This window comes from Coturnix japonica, chromosome 1 (genome assembly GCF_054131305.1).
Source record: "Coturnix japonica strain WE chromosome 1, WE-NBRP24, whole genome shotgun sequence".
Taxonomy (NCBI): Eukaryota; Metazoa; Chordata; class Aves; order Galliformes; family Phasianidae; genus Coturnix; species Coturnix japonica.
Genome location: NC_140663.1, coordinates 65,450,372 through 65,464,442, shown reverse-complemented (window position 1 = coordinate 65,464,442; position 14,071 = coordinate 65,450,372). Strand labels below are relative to the sequence as shown.

Below are 14,071 nucleotides of genomic sequence, written 5' to 3'. Positions count from 1 at the left end.
GAGACAGTCAGTTATGAAGAGCCATTGCAGAGTCATAAGCCTGGGTTTCACTTCAGAGGAGGAGAATGGCCTGGGTGCTCTTAGCTCCCCTAAGGCCTGCTTCAGTGCCGCATCTCTTTACTTCCCTGCCAAAACTTGGTTTATTTCATTCAAAGACATTTCCCAGGAAGGTTTCAGCTTTCAGATATTCTACTTTTTAACAAAAACATTACTATATTTGAGAATTATTGAACCAGTTACAGTGGTGAGTAGAGACAATCCTTATCTTCAAAATCCTCAAAGCGACCTGGGCAGAAAGAAAAAAAACACTAAAAAGGAAGATAGTTGTTACTCAGCTAAGCAGTATAAAAATAATTCTTACCAGAACTGTGGCACCATCTTTGTTTATTTTTTTTTTTTTTTAATCTTCTGGCTGCCCACAGTTTCACTGATAGCTGGTAAAATAAGAAGTGAAGATTATGAAATTCAGAAGCTCAAAAGATCTAAGCAAGTTCTATATCAACCTACCTTTCACCTTCCTACTAGTTTATCTCAAAATCCAAAGAGTTGTCTTTCCTTCCTACTGCTATGCAGCATTTTATTGAATCAGAAACCAAAGCCTTTATTTTCTTACGCAGATGGACAATCAAAATCATGCTCCATTTAAATGTTCTGCACTAGGCCCTGATGCATCCCTTTCCTATTTTTATACACTTCATCTTTCTTCAGTGATTTTTTTCCAGTGATTTTTCCCATATTCTAGCCACCTAGCAATTGTTTTCCTCCTTGGTTTCAACTTAGGGCACTTTACACAACTCATAATTTGTGTGTGTCTGGAACAGATTGCTTCATGTCGGTGGCTGAGAGAAAAAGACTGTAACTCAGAAGGAAAATATCTTGCAGTTCTTTGAAGGATGAATGGACAGACCTTCATTCTACAACAAAGAGGATGGCTTTGAATGGAAATTCAACTTCTCATTTTGAATATTCCTTTGAAGTGGGGGATGATACCAATAGCTGATTCCTAAGAATAGCACCCTGTCTATTTTTATTTACTTTCAGTTTTTGTTTTTTTTTTTTTTTAACTATTTTTGCCCAAGCATGGTAGCTCCCTCACTTTCAGGAATAATAATAACTAAAAAAAAGTCAGAAATAAAGATTCAGAAAACAAACAAAAAAATGAATTGGTCTCTCTGAAATTGATTGGTAGGTGAATAACTCTACTCATTTAATTTATCTCTTTCATTCCAGCTCTGTTTTAGATTGGATCACTTTTGAAGATAGTGCCCCCATTATCTCTACTGCTATTTGGTCCACACTGCAGTATGATCTCAGAGCAGACAGATAAAAATTTCTTTTGGAGGATCTAACCTAAAAGAGACAGCCAGGACTACACTTGAAGTGCTCTAGCCATGAGTATACAATCAACCCGCAGAAGCAGTCTGGAATGAGCATGAAGTAATCCACTTCTCAAACATATGTGAGGTGGACGTCTGACTTAAAGCACTCTCTGCTTCCCCCTGCTAATTTGCTTGCTCATGTAGTCATAGGCAGTGTGACAACCTACCCACAGCCCACTCATTCTAGCTTTACGGGAAATAACATTTTAGCACTTGTTACATTACTAAATTTAAAGGAATACCTAAATGTTTTTCACAATTTAATCAGTAGCTTAAGGGATAAGATTCAAATCATAAGATCTCAAAACACAGAAAAAATAAAGCTGAGGCCAGCCCAGATAGAAATGTTTCCAGTGAAAATTAATATGTACATACACTATTTTCCATTAAATCTTCAGATCAGTAGTGGCATTTAAACACTTTTAAAATGTTTTCACTATCACAGACCTGGCCAGCTTTTGTGAAACCTAAGTGAACTTCATGACCACATAACCTAAGTCTTGACAATACAGTTCGTAATCAATTATCATCCCCATCATGAACATTAATTAGTAAGTGATGCCTATTTTTTCCTCATGTCTTCAGTATATTTTAAGAAAATATGATGGTTAATTGAAAATAAATGTTTTTCCCATATGGTCTGGAATGAAGTTTAAGATGAGCAGAAGACTGAACTGTCTGGAAACAACAGATGGCAGTATTTTAAAGATGAAGAGATAAAAGCTTGGATAACCAGTACTGAACATCAGTAGTAACATATGATGGAGGCAATGCACTTACATCTGGAAATTCAGCTCTACCATAATTTTAAAGGACTGAAATGTGTCCAAAATAGACAATGGGGCTTGGGGGAGGGGGAAAGGAAAGTGAGATACCTGTCATACTCTAATTTATGACTGTAATTAATGTTTCCAGAACACGTAACAGATTTAGGAGGGAGTTATACCATCATGCAAAGACTTAACCAGTCTCTATCATTGATTTATTTGAAATCCTAAGAGAAATACTCAAAAGAGGACAGGAACAGGAAATGTAAGAAGATAAATATAAGGTTCAAATACATATAATAACTATGGTGTACAATAAAAAAATAAATTACTTACCCCATCCTTTAACCTATACTACAATCACATTACAACTATTTATCATGCAATATGATGTATTTAGCCATTATTAAAATGTCTTTTTTCTTGACATATAGAAGTAGGTGTAGCAGAATCATTTCATTGACACCACCACAGTTGGTCCCAGTTTTTGCATCAAACTGTGCTAATATTGAAAAATGAACCTGGCTGGCTGGAATAGTCTGCTTCCCTCAGTATAATACTCAGCAATATTTTGGAAATTTGTGGGATATGTAACTTCTTACAGAGAAATTTCTTAGACAGAAAATAAGACAATTCACTCTTTATATTTCTCTGTGATTTGTATTTATTTTTTGGAGGTGGGACAAACAGAAGGGGAAAGAACAGAAACAAGTCAAGCTAAAGGGTCTATGATAAAGGAGAGATCTTCATTTGGTTTAAATCTTCACTGACACATTTACAAATGTAGGTTTCTTTCAGTTGTCCCAAGCTCAGGGCACTTTCTGCAAAGAGTATCACAGAATCACAGGGATTGGAAGGGATCTCAAGAGATCATTGAGTCCACCTCCCCAGCTAAAGCAGGTTTTCTACAATAGGTCTCAACGGTAGGCGTCCAGGTGGGTCTTGAATATCTCCATAGAAGGAGACTCCACAATCTCTCTAGGCAAGCTGTTCTAGTGCTCTATAAACCTCACCCTAAAGAAGTTCTTCCACACATTTTTATAGAACTCCTTATGTTCAAATTTTAGGCCGTTGCTCCTTGTCCTGTTGCTACACATCACTGAAAAGGGCCTGACCTCATCCATTTACCTCCCCTCAGATATTGCACTCTTGAAACAATACAAGTATAGTTATGGTACAGTTGGAAACAGATGGCAAGAGGATATCTAAGGAAAAGACTCACCAACCTTGAGGCCTTCTGACAAGACAGGAACTTGCCAATATCAAGGCTCACCACAAGAACTACACAAAGGAGCAATCTCCAGAAAAAGATGCTACCTTAGTTGTGGTCAGCCCTTAAATGGGATCTAGGAGAGGTGGAGCCAAGCTCCACTCCTTCCGGTAGCACAGCTGAACTACCTTCACTTGTGCTCCTGCAGTTGACTCATTGTTTACCTCAGATGGTTAATGAGAGATTCATGCTTTGATCAACAGTTTCCCTTACAGATATATATATATATAATAAACATTATTCAGTTCCCCTCCCTAAGTCTTTTCTGAACAGGCCCAGGTTACTTGTAGCATTAATGCATGTGTACCATACTTGTATAGAAAAATTCTTGTGAGATACAGTTAAGTCATGCAAGACTGTATTAAGAAGGGAAAATAACATTACCTTTTGCTCTTAAAACTTGTGTGCATAGAGCCTAAGATGGGGCAATACTTTCAGAATTACAGCAGAAGTACTGTTGGAAATCGATAATAAATTTCTTTATACTCATACAGACTTCAGGTTCCTCTAGTCAAGTGCCACTTCTAAAAGTAGAGCTGTCCTTAGAGCTTCACATATAACATCACTGGCAGGTCTCCCAGAAACACTAATTTCTTTTGCTGTAGACAATATTCTTCAGCTTCTTTGCTCAGATTTACCAGCATCAGGGTTCTGGAGGTAACATGAAGTAGATGTGTAAAGGGGGAGAAAAAAGCTACACCAGTTTGTTCTTTCTTTACATCACTATGTATCACTATGCATGTCTGTCCCCTTCTTTCCTGTAGCTCCCCTTTAAATACTGAAAGGCCACTATCAGGTCACCCCAAAGCCTTATCCTCTCCAGGCTGAACAGCCCCAGGTTTTTCAGCCTCTACTTGTAGATGTGTTCCATTCCTTGGATCATTTTTGTGGCCCTTCTCTGCCTTCTCTGGATGCTTTTCAACAGGTCCATGTCTTTTCTGCACTGAGGACTTTCACATCTGGATTCAGTATTCCAGGCGAGGCCTCACCAGCACAGAACAGAGGAGCAGGATCACCTCCCTCACCCTACTGGCCACACTTCTTTGGATGCAACCCAGGACACAGATGGCTTTCTGATCTGCAAGGGCACATTGCTGGGTCATGTTCAGCTTCTCATCCACCAGTATGCTCAGGTCTGTTTTAGCTTCTGTGGCAAGGACCTTGACACAAAATGCCCTTTTGAGTTTTGTCCTTCTGTGTAGAGATAGAAGGCATCTTACATTGCTTGTATTCTGTTCTCATGTTTCTAGAACATTTCATTATATTTTTTATGTTTCATCTTCACTTTTAAAACAAATTTCTTCTGTCTTTGCTCACAGAGTTCAGGACATCACTCTCATAGCTGGATGCTTCAAACAAGCCACAGCAGAAGATCTGTTCTCACTTTTGTTTTAAGTGACTTTTTTTGAGGATGTGCAAGTTTTTGCAGTTAGAGTTTTATGCAATAGTCATATGATTGTCATTAACACACTCTGTACTCACATTAAAAGAAATGGTCTAAAAATTTGATAGTCCTTAAACATACTTCTCCAAAACAGTTCTGATTTCCAAGGTATTTTTAAATTAATGTTCTTGGACTTGGATTATGTATAGCTGTATTTTTTTAAATTTCCTGGACTTGAACAAGGAGGCTTTTTTGATTGTTACAGTGTTTTCATAACACCTTTCATATGGATATTGCTGGTATGGGCTCCCAAATCCCACAGCTTCATACAGTTTTGTGTCTGTTAGCAACAAACATACAAGCACATTCTAATAGACATCTTTCCTGGACAGTAGTACTAGGAAGTTAAATAACAGGAAGTATCATGTAGATATTTTGCATGTGTATCTCACATTCACTTGGGGTTTAACTTTGTGTGATTTACAGAACTGAAGTAGTTTTTCGCAGTTCCAACATGAGGCACTTCCTCGCACCCTACTGCTTGGCAGAGGTAGCTTTATTGGCTGTTAGCATCTTTGTACTATTTTTTCCTGAATTTTCTTTTTCTTTATTTTCTAAAGAAGTGAACCACAATTTTTTAAGTTAAAGATGCCTGGTTTAATTCTATTTTGGGAATAAAAAGGAAAGAGCCCAGGAAACGGAAGGGCAATGAATATTGAAGGTGAGGTCAAGATGACCACTGCTGTCAAAAGATGTGTAAGGATAATAAAGACTGGGTGTAGAATGGCTTGAAAGCAGCCCTGAGAAGAAAGATTTCAGAATGTTGGTTGATGAAAGAATGAACATGAGCTGGCAATGTGTGCTTGCAGCCCAGAAGTCCAACTGTACCCTGGGTTGCATCAGGAGAAGAGTGACCAGCAGGTTGAGGAAGGTTATTTTGCTCCTCAACTCTGCCTTCATGAGACCCCACCTGGATTATTGCATCCAGTTCTGGGCCTCCATCACTGGAAGGATATCAAGGTATTGAAGCAGGCCCAGTGAAGAGCCATGAACATGATCAGAGGGCTGGAGCACTTACTCTACAAGAACAGTCTGAGAGAGTTGGTGCTCTTAAGCCTGGAGAAAAGAATGCTCCAGGAGGATCTTATAGCAACCCTACAGTATCTGAAGGAGGCCTCCAGGAAAGCTGGGGAAGGACTTCTTAAAATGGCATGAAGTGACGGGATGAGGGGAAATTGCTTTAAACTGGAAGAGGGTAGACTTAGACTAGATATTAGGAAGAAATGCTTTGCTGTGAGGGTGGTGAGACACAAGAACTGCTTGTCCAGAGAGGCTGCAGCTGCCCCCTCCCTGGAAGCATTCAAGGCCAGGCTGGATAGGGCTTTGAGAAACCTGATCTAGTGGAAGGTGACCCTGACTATAGCATGGGTGTTGGAACTAGATGATCTTAAAGGTCCTTTCAACCCAAAACATTCTGTGACTATATGACAGTATCTGCTGGCTGGGGACAGTGATGTTGGACTTAAGACAATGTAGGGCTTGTAGGGAGGTTGGGAAACAACAAGAGGAACAGGGCTGATATTCCCAGAGCCGAGGTGGGGGAGGAGATCCTCCTTACTGTTAGAAGGTTTGGAGCTGTGCTTGTAAATATTCCTTTCTCCCTGCCACTCAGTGTCACAGATTTCCTGGGTTGGTGATAAGATACAGGCTTCATGGATGTTACTGGCCAACAGCCAGAGGCTTCCAAGATAAATAGGCATGGTTAAGAAACCTTGCTGATGAGAGTAGGAGCTCTTTTGATTCATTTTCACTGGAAAAAAAAATTAAAAAAAAAATTAAAAAATGAAGTTTTATTGTTGTGTTCTAGAAAGTATATTAAAGAGAGAGAGAGAGAGAGAGAAATAAAAAAGGGAAAGAAGAAAAACAAAGGAAAAAGGAAGGAAAAGCTATTTTATCCCCAGTGAAGATCTGACATTATTTTGGCTGCAAAGGTTCTGTGGTGTTCCTAAGGAGCTTCAGCTCAGCTGGCTTGCACCTGTGCAGGGCCTTCAGCCAGATTTCCTCCAGCACATTGTGTGTGCAGGACTCAGTTGTAAACAGAGAAACAGGGTCTGCGCCCAGCTTAAAGAGAATGGCAGCAAATATAACAGGCTAAGGATCATATGGGGGATTTAAATCTTTTTTCATTCAGTACTTCCTTGAAGCATTTACTTTTGTTAAAAGATTAAGTGATTCTAATCTCCACTAAAGCCAAGAGAATAAAAGGCAAGTTACAATTAATTTATTTTCTTTGTTTCAGAGAAAATCCCAAGTGGTTATTTTTCTTCATCTACTAGGCCTATTCCAAGGAAAATTCCATCTATGTCAGTTATGTGAAAAATATTTCTACTGAACTAGAATTCACAAAGTAGCTTTTGAAGTACTTGCTCTCTGATGGTTGGAGGTATGTTCCCTGAACCTCTCTACTTTGCCTACTCTTTGAATGTGGCACTGTTTCTTTCTGCTTTCTTGCTCCACCTACTGCAGTAAGTTTTTTGTGGCATTTGAATGAATAAATCATATGATAATTACAGAATCATAAAGTAATAGAATCACCAATATTGGAAAAAAACAGATCTTCTAGTCCAACAATGAACTCATCACCACCATGCCCACTACCCCATGTCCCTCAGTGACACATCTACCCTTTTCCTGTACACCTTAAGGGTCAGTGACTCCACTGCCTCTCTGGGCAGCCTGTTCCAATACCTCCACACTTTCTGAGACTAAATTTTAACTAATATCCACCTGAACCTTCCCTGGCACAACCTAAGGCAGTTACATCTCTTCCTATTGTTTGTCACTTGGGAGAAGAGGACAATCCCCATTTTGCTATAACAGAGAGTTGAGGAGAGTGCACAACCATTAATCTTTAAGAAAATCAGGCTGATAATATGGTTGTAATGAGTTTCCTTTTAAGAGGAAAAAATATATATATCTGTGAAATACAAAAGCATGGTTTCTGGTCACAGACAGCACTTCAAAAGTCCTTATTGTTTCTCTTTTCCAAATCTCACTTGAGATTCACCTGTGCTCACAGGAATGGCATCATGTTGATTAAGTTGCATGAGTTGGGATAGGCCTATTCCCTCTGTGGAGAGATAAATTTGGATTCATAGGGAAGAAAAGTCATTGGTATTGCCAGCATGAAGGATACAGATGTGAATTCATTAGCCTTCCCAAAAGAGAAAGTTCTAGATGTCTTCTTTAATATTTTGCCATTTTTTATGCTGTTCTTTCATGTTTTAGAAGTGCTTTCACCTCACAGTCTTACAAATGGAATTTCTTCCAGTAATGTTGAGTGAGCTTTGATTGTGATGACATAGGAGACTTCCGAAAGGTGTTCTTTGTGATGCTCTTTCTACTTGAGGACAACAAAACTTTTGACTTGTCAAAGGAGCAGCATGAATATCATGAAAAGTGTGTCGAAGTGCTAGTGAACTTGAAGGCAAAAGTCTGCACGCTAGCACAAACAGCCACACACCAATATGGTTAAATACATCTGGGACAGAAGTTATGTGCAGGCCGCAGAGACGCAGCAAGAGACGGCATAGACGTGGAAGAGAAAGGCAGCATCACAGCAAGTGACGTGGGTGGGGTGGAAAGCAGCAGCGGAAGGTGTAGCTAACGTCGGGGATGGAGCGAAGGGAGGGGGCGCATGGTGGGGTCGCGACTTCCCTTCTCCCCAGCATGGGGTTGGGGGCAGGGTGGCTCCCTGGATCGAATCCTGGCATGGCCCGTTTTTGGCACCGAAGTGCAACGGCGAGGGTGGGAGGAAGGGCAATGGGGAACAGTCAGAAGAATTCCCTCCTTGACAGATTTGCTGAAGCCCTTCCGTCCATTTCTGAACAAACACATATTCTGATGGCGTTAGTAACAACCGCACAAGATTACAAGCGTCCAGTGGCATTTGAACATCCTCAGTGAAAGTCCATTGAATTATTTGCTCAGAAGCTTCAGATTTTATCCCATAGTCAGTCACAGTCTTACGAGCCTGTTGTAACAATTTCCAGTCATGCACTTCCCACCGAGCAGCTTCCTGCTGATTGCATATCACCAGGCAAGCGAGCTGAAACAGAGCTTGCCACTGTCCCTCCAATATTGCATCTCTAATAACCCCAGACCAACGCAAAGGTGGGGGTGAGGGAGGGGAGCGACATAGGCAAGGGCTACAAAGCCATCGATGAAACGCTCTGAGAGACTGATACCTCCTTCATACGCAGTTCCAAGTCCCGCAGCTTCTCAGTTAATGGTTTAATATCTTCCTCTAACGCTTTCTCATTCCTACCATCATCCGAGTAGCTTTCACTCTCAGGAGCTTCTTGCTGCTCTGCACACCTCTCAGCCCCCCCCACCACACCTTCCTCGCTAGCCGCCACTGGATCTGCTGGAGGGAGTTTTCAGGGTTTCTGCAGCAGCCCTAACTTGTGAGGCTGATGAGCAAATGTAGTATGAAACTCCTGGTAACAGGGAGTCAAGTTCTGACCTTTACTGAGAACTAGGTCCAGATAGAGCTAGTACTGCAGCAGCAGCAATCTGCCGCTTGGCTTGCATATTCTTCAATGTATTTATAATCAGCTTCCACGTAGGACCCAAGCCTAACAAGTGCTTGTGTTCCTTATTTTCTGAGAGAACAGAGTCCCACATAAGGTCCCCTATTTCTCGCCATTTGGCTACACTGAACATCAGTGCCACCTCCTGAATGTGTCCATTTTACCAGCTCGGATACGCATTTAGGAGATACCTGCTCCCCTCTCTTAGAGAGAATACATAAGAGCAGTTTCTACTCAGCTTCCCACATCGTGGCTTGCAGAGGGCAGGATGCGACCCCAATTCCAGCTACCTCAACACTTACAGCTTTATGCTACGCAGAGCCAACACCGTCCTCTCACAGTTCGCCCACTGCCTATGCTCCGGACGGTGCTTCGAGATCCTGCCAGACCAGCTTGGGTCCCAGTTCCTCCTACTTCACTCTCCCGTCATTTCAGTGAAGTACTGAGGTCCAGCCATAAGAGTGTTGTGCCCCACGTTGGGCGCCAATTATTGGTGAACCTGAAGGCAAAAGGTCTGTGCGCTCAGACAAACAGCCACACACCAATATGGTTAAATATAGCTGCGTCTGATTATTGCCCGAAAAGCCATACTTTTATAGCAGGCAGATGAGGGCGTCCAAAAATCACACACACTAATTGGAGGAAAGCTACTGCAATAACAACCCTAAAACACCCCTTCAAGGCCGTGAGCCATTCATTCATTTCCTAGAGTTGTCCGTTCTCATGCTGTTTATTCTGCTCTGCAGCTGCTGCTCTGTGAAGTCCTTATCTTGATCCATGGCTGCTGCTCTGTAAAAATTCTTCTTATATTACAACATTGAAGTTGCTGAAATATCATATAGTTTGGAGGAATATAGTTTAGTCAGGTAGGACAGCAGAAAGTTCAAACTAAGTGACCCCATGGATTATACTTTACTCTTCCTACACAGTGTTCCATATTATCTGAGCCGTTAGTGCTTCACCAGTTGTATTCTCCTACATTAAGTGCTTCTAACATGTTTGTAAGGGGGAAGCAGGGGTGGACAGAGCAAATGCTGAGGAAGGATATACTGGGAAGCAGAGGAGCTGATCAGAGAGAGCTGCCATTAGGCTCTTTTCTTTTCCCCCCTCTGAACAATAATCTCCAATAAATTCAGTTGTATTTTCTCCATCTATTTTCCTTCCTCCATGCTTTGTGTAACATAACTGTGCAATTGGGCTCACTGTATGTGCTACACGTCTGTATATTTATTTTATAAACATTTTTGTTAATAAATGAAAAACAAACAAACAAACCTCCTTATCTAATCTTTACAGTTGATATATCTTTGTCTTACAATGAAGAGTGTATTTTTCACACACTTTTATTTGTTTATTTTTTTAATTTTTAATCAGAACTCTGACAATAAGAATATTCTTCTATATTTAGAAATCCTTATAGGTTTATCTCCCTACCAACCTTCAGTGTTTCCATATTCTTATGAAATTATGTTGTTGTTTCCCAGAAGATTAGATGTGGTAAAATACAAATAAATAAGTAATGAAAAACTCCCCCAGCATCAACAGAAAAATATTTTAGGAATTAATTGGCTGGGATTTGAATTGTACTTTGAAAATTGCTATAAAATTCATAATTTGTGTACATACTATAAGGCAAAGGCAAAGGGATAATTTCCTCCTAGTTTCTAATTTGTACTTTATTAGACATATATAACTATCTTCCTTATTTTTCTCACTTTTTTTTTTTTTTTTTTTTTTTTTTTTTAATATGTGTCACAACAGATGGAAAACAAACTAGAACATAGCAGGCAAGTTTACATCATATCTGGAAAGCTCAAGATGACTTCCTGTTTCTCTCTTAAAGAAGTGTCTACTGAAAATATTTTTGGAAAATAATCCCATTAGAGAATTGGCTTCTTAGGGGAAGGATAGCTTTCTGTTTAATTCCAGGGTAGAAAACGCAATCCCCTCTCTCCCTGTTTGTGTAGTTAAAGCCTCCATTGCTTTTTGTTGTTGTTTGTTTGTTTTGTTTTGTTGTGGTGTTTTTTTTTTTGTTTGTTTGTTTTCCCTTTTAATTGCTAATTTCTTCCTTTAATTTCTCTTTAAGAAGAAAGTAGTTTGTTCCCTGATGTAAAAATTTCAAGTGAAACTATTCAAGACTTTATCAGTATCAACATTTCTGTCAAGGATCATATCACACTAGTAACAGTAGTCAATGCAAGAATAACAACTTACAGTGAATGGACCAAGGCATTTTACATTGCAGAATTTAGAAGAGCTAGCACTAGTAACAGTTATCCATTGATCCAGTTTTCCACTGATCCAATTATGATAGTTGGAACTCCACTAAGGGATGAGGCTGTGGACTTGAATCTCATACTGGCAACTTCTAAAAGTTTTGTGTCTTCTAACACTGTACAGAGATCTTCATTCAAACAAGAACAGCATAATTATTACATCTTGGCTTACCTGATGAATCTCTGCTTCCTTGGTCCAACCTCCTTAGTCAGTTTCTTTCTAAATTTAGAAGTGCAACTTGCAGTCTTAGAACAGTCTTTCCCCAAAATGTGTGGTTCATATGCAAGGCAGCAAAAATGCCTTTCCACAATAATGGATCACGTTGCTTTCCTATTTATTGAGCTTACTGAATTCAACCACTGCAACACATGATAACAGACTCTCTCTTACCAGAAGTTGTATATCTTACATTTCATATATAGATATAACTACGTTGCAGAACAGTGTTCTTAAATTCTTCCCAATTTTATTTGTTTATTTATGGTTATTTATACCAGCATCATATACTACCACATCTTTAATCAGAATAGCTTCGATGACACGATTCTTCTTTAATTTCTTATATACTTCAATTCAAGCAGAATACAAAATTGCACAGAAGAAACACTCTGATCAGGAGCGCACTAAAGACAAAGGAAAGAAGACTTCCATTGATTCTAGTGAGGTTTGCACCAGAAGATCATGACTTGGGTGTCCATGCTAGAGACAGACATAATTTCAAGATTTTAAAATTGTGTAGAACTAGGACATCAGAGGAAACAGCTTAGAAAATATAGTGTGAGAGTAGAATAAATGCTGTTAATGACTGCCTGAAGAATTGGAAAAAAATAAGCCTGCAGGAGTGTGCTAACAAGCTGACTAAAATTCCATAGAAATAAAGTTTTAATTAGATAATTATGTATGAACAAATTGTATTGTTGGGCTGTCTCAGGAGTTGCTATGGAATCTTCTTAATTTTAACAGTTTAATTGACACTGTGAAGAAGGTAGTAAGGCAGCTAATTGATTAATGAAATGATTCATAGTTTAACAACCAATTAATAATTATTGAGTACATTTCTAGATTATGGGAACTATGGGAAATATTCAGAGTTTTGATAGTACTGAGGAGCTTGGGAAGGATTTAAAAAGATTTAAAAAAAAATAAAAAGATTCATTTCCTTTAAAATAAATGTTGAGTTACACATAAGACACAAAGATGTGTACTCATTTTCTTGCTAGAAATATAACTCATCCATTGTCAGTGGACCTTTTAGATGAAACATGTATCAATGTCCTTTCCTAGTCAAGAGTTATGACTTTGGATGTCTGAGGGCTGCTCTGAAAGTAATGCCTCCTGTTTTACTATACTGGCCCACAGGTAGGTGTTAGTGGAATGGCAGAAGATGCTGAACCTTCCTTACAATATTCTGTGGGCTCAGAATTCTGTGACTGTGTCTGAGTGGCATTAAGTATTCACACACAAAGGGATGTTGGTTTTCATTTGTTTGTACTTACTGTTGTGGGTATTTGTTGGTTTTTTTTTTTGTTTGTTTGTTTGTTTTTTTCTTACATTAGAGTTGGAACTATTGGACAGATCTATCAAAATCTGAACAAAATGTTTAGAGATATCTGCACAAATTTCTTCTCTACTACCTTTTCTCCTTTCTTTTACAGAGATTTAACTCATTTTCATTGCAGGGAATCACAAAACTTTGAGGTTTTGTTACTGCTTTGCATTTCTACTTGCATCCCTGCTCTCTTCTTCCCTAGAGAGAGCTTTCCATGCATGTCTCTTGAAGTAGTGATTGTCTGCTTCTGAAATATGTGTAGAGTAAGGGGATGCTTTGTGTCTGGACTTACAAGTATGCTAAAGAAAAGGGATCAGATTAAGTCTTTCTTTGTCCAAAGAAGAAAAGTTAGAAACTGGGAATGAATAAAGGATCAATCAGTGATCTACAATTACAGGAGCTGATGGAAATTAGTATCAGAAGAATCCAGAGGCTACCACAGAAGTGTAACAATGAATGCAGTCCTCAGGGACTGAGGTCAAGCAGCAAATGTGCAGGAATTTTCAGTGAAAGAAACTCTCAAGTTAATAGGAACATAGAAAGCATATCACAGGTAAAGATAACTGAGCTGTATGTCCTGCTTGTGATATCGTAGTAGGTCCAAATCTGGACATCAGCTGTGTTTGCTGCAGTGCCTCTTTCCCAGCCTTGTTTGCGTGAGATATATAAATCTCAGGAGAAAATTCAGAGCATCAGGGTACATCTGCCTGCTTCTCTAGTTCCTTTTGCTAGGAAATCTAGAAACACATTATCACAGAAAGCACTTCAGTTCCTTGTTAGGGAAATTCTGTGCCTAATACATTCAACTTTGGGATGGTTTTTTTTTTCTTTTCTTCTTATTTATTTATTTATT

General features: G+C 39.3%; 1 long non-coding RNA gene across 1 annotated transcript; it reads right to left on the bottom strand.

The window, feature by feature from the left end:
- Nucleotides 1-9,937: 9,937 nt before the first annotated feature.
- LOC146762479 (uncharacterized) lies at nucleotides 9,938-13,840 on the bottom strand. Its single transcript, XR_014936566.1, has 2 exons — nucleotides 11,841-13,840; nucleotides 9,938-10,218 (listed from the first exon to the last, which is right to left on the bottom strand). It is a non-coding gene; the product is annotated as an uncharacterized LOC146762479 (long non-coding RNA).
- Nucleotides 13,841-14,071: the final 231 nt, after the last annotated feature.